At 48.9% G+C, this 2,880-nt stretch overlaps 1 pseudogene; it reads left to right on the forward strand.

The window, feature by feature from the left end:
* LOC135538627 (potassium voltage-gated channel subfamily H member 3-like) overlaps positions 1 to 542 on the forward strand; it is a 39,040-nt pseudogene extending 38,498 nt beyond the window's left edge.
* Positions 543 to 2,880: the final 2,338 nt, after the last annotated feature.

Here is a 2,880-nt window from a genome sequence, read left to right on the forward strand (position 1 = left end):
GGGAGAGGAGACACCCGGATCGCCACTTTCAGACATCTTCCGGGAGTCTGACAACCGTCCCCCTGCCCCATCCTCACTCGACTTCTATAGGGGCAGAGATGACCCCGACGAGCCCTGTTCAGCTCAGCTTCATCGACGAGGAGAGGCCCACTGTCTGAGAGAAAGGATTCAGCAACACAGGACTGGCATGACGAGACTGGCATCATGGCATGGCTGGCATGACTCCCCTCATATCACTGCATGAGGCACATGGCTGCTCTGGGTTACTGTTTATTTAATACTAAGATAACATGAAGTAAGTTATTATTACCAAATGTATTTATTCCTAATATGAAATGTTATGAACTGACAAGTTATTGTTATACCATATCTATCACTGGCTATGACCAAATGAAACACATCAGAAATATAAAAGTCTTGTTTTACAGTTTAGGCTCTAGAGTTGGTTTGACGCAGAGTGACTGCAGAGAGGATCTTGTCCATTGGTTGTCGGCTGTATTAGACATTATCAGACTTACACCAAACACACAATAAAAACACAACTCGTCAGCTGCTTGCCAGTCAGGGTTTTATTTTAGCTGGTGGCCGTGGCTCAGTGTTAGGTCCATCTCTTGGGTGCCCACTGGTTGCTGTTAAGAATGGTAGTAGATGACTTGATCAAGCATTGGTCAGGAGGGATCGGATTGGTTGGGCGAGAGGGGGACACCTCTAGACCCTGGTTACTCAGTGAGGCGTCTGAAGGACTGGACGTTGGGACACACCGCGCCCCAGTCCGTGGGCTTGCGGTACTCGCCCTTCTCCAGGAGATACTGACGGCCCTTGTAGTTGGGGAGCTCGTAGAAGACCCACCCTCCCAGCACCTTGCAGGAGTGCACCTCGCGCCAGTGGAACTTCTCTAGGAGATACTGACGGTCCTTGTAGTTGGGGAGCTCGTAGAAGACCCACCCTCCCAGCACCTTGCAGGAGTGCACCTCGCGCCAGTGGAACTTCTCTAGGAGATACTGACGGCCCTTGTAGTTGGGGAGCTCGTAGAAGACCCACCCTCCCAGCACCTTGCAGGAGTGCACCTCGCGCCAGTGGAACTTCTCTAGGAGATACTGACGGTCCTTGTAGTTGGGGAGCTCGTAGAAGACCCACCCTCCCAGCACCTTGCAGGAGTGCATCTCGCGCCAGTGGAACTTCTCTAGGAGATACTGACGGCTCTTGTAGTTGGGGAGCTCGTAGAAGACCCACCCTCCCAGCACCTTGCAGGAGTGCACCTCGCGCCAGTGGAACTTCTCTAGGAGATACTGACGGCCCTTGTAGTTGGGGAGCTCGTAGAAGACCCACCCTCCCAGCACCTTGCAGGAGTGCATCTCGCACCAGTGGAACTTCTCTAGGAGATACTGACGGTCCTTGTAGTTGGGGAGCTCGTAGAAGACCCACCCTCCCAGCACCTTGCAGGAGTGCATCTCGCGCCAGTGGAACTTCTCTAGGAGATACTGACGGCCCTTGTAGTTGGGGAGCTCGTAGAAGACCCACCCTCCCAGCACCTTGCAGGAGTGCACCTCGCGCCAGTGGAACTTCTCCAGCACGGAGGGCAGTCCTCGGTGGCCTCGAACGCCTGGCCTGCCAAGTCTCCCTTCCCGTACAGCTGCAGCTTGTAGGGGAAACCGCTAGCCTGGAGGAGGGGGGTAGGGTGGGGGCATCAGAGGGGAGGGCAGGATGGGTCAAACGGAAGGAAGCAGAGACATAGAAAGACGGCAGACATATTGTGGATCTCATTCTCAGATCTCTACAATTCAAGATGATCAACAGGATTCAAATACAGAATGTTACACCGGCTGCATGCTGGGTAAGTCTAGTCTATGTTACTGCTACATTAATACTGAATGTTACACCAGCTGCATGCTGGGTAAGTCTAGTCTATGTTACTGCTACATTAATACTGAATGTTACACCAGCTGCATGCTGGGTAAGTCTAGTCTATGTTACTGCTACATTAATACTGAATGTTACACCAGCTGCATGCTGGGTAAGTCTAGTCTATGTTACTGCTACATTAATACTGAATGTTACACCAGCTGCATGCTGGGTAAGTCTAGTCTATGTTCCTGCTCCATTACATTGATATTTCATAACTCCCTGTAATTATCTCTGATTAAGACAAAAACAACTGTACATACAGTACATACTTTATATGTGTGTATTTCTAGAACACATACACAGTATTTATGTAACTCAATCAATGTAATGTCTACATGGTCAGTACCATTGACCTAAAATGACACCATAGAAACAGATAACACAGATGGGACAATATCTACATAACAATATCTATATAACAATATATATTTAACAATATCTAAATAAGAATATCTACAATTCCCCTAGAGTCAAAAAACAGATCTAGAAGTTTGATGAACACTGACTCAGGTGTGAATGGTACTGTATTCACTGTTTAGTACACTACTTTAGACCAGGGGGCATAGGGCATAGTGCACTACTTTAGACCAGGACCCATAGGACATAGTGCACTACTTTAGACCAGGGGGCATAGGGCACTACTTTAGACCAGGACCCATAGGGCATAGTGCACTACTTTAGACCAGGGGGCATAGGGCATTGTGCACTATTTTAGACCAGGACCCATAGAGCATAGTGCACTACTTTAGACCAGAGCTCATAGGGCACTACTTTAGACCAGGACCCATAGGGCATAGTGCACTACTTTAGACCAGGACCCATAGGGCATAGTGCACTACTTTAGACCAGGACCCATAGGGCACTACTTTAGACCAAGACCCATAGGACATAGTGCACTACTTTAGACCAGAACCCATAGGACATAGTGCACTACTTTAGACCAGGACCCATAGGACATAGTGCACTACTTTAGAC

The sequence above is a fragment of the Oncorhynchus masou genome, unplaced genomic scaffold (assembly GCF_036934945.1).
Source record: "Oncorhynchus masou masou isolate Uvic2021 unplaced genomic scaffold, UVic_Omas_1.1 unplaced_scaffold_992, whole genome shotgun sequence".
NCBI classification, from domain to species: domain Eukaryota; kingdom Metazoa; phylum Chordata; class Actinopteri; order Salmoniformes; family Salmonidae; genus Oncorhynchus; species Oncorhynchus masou.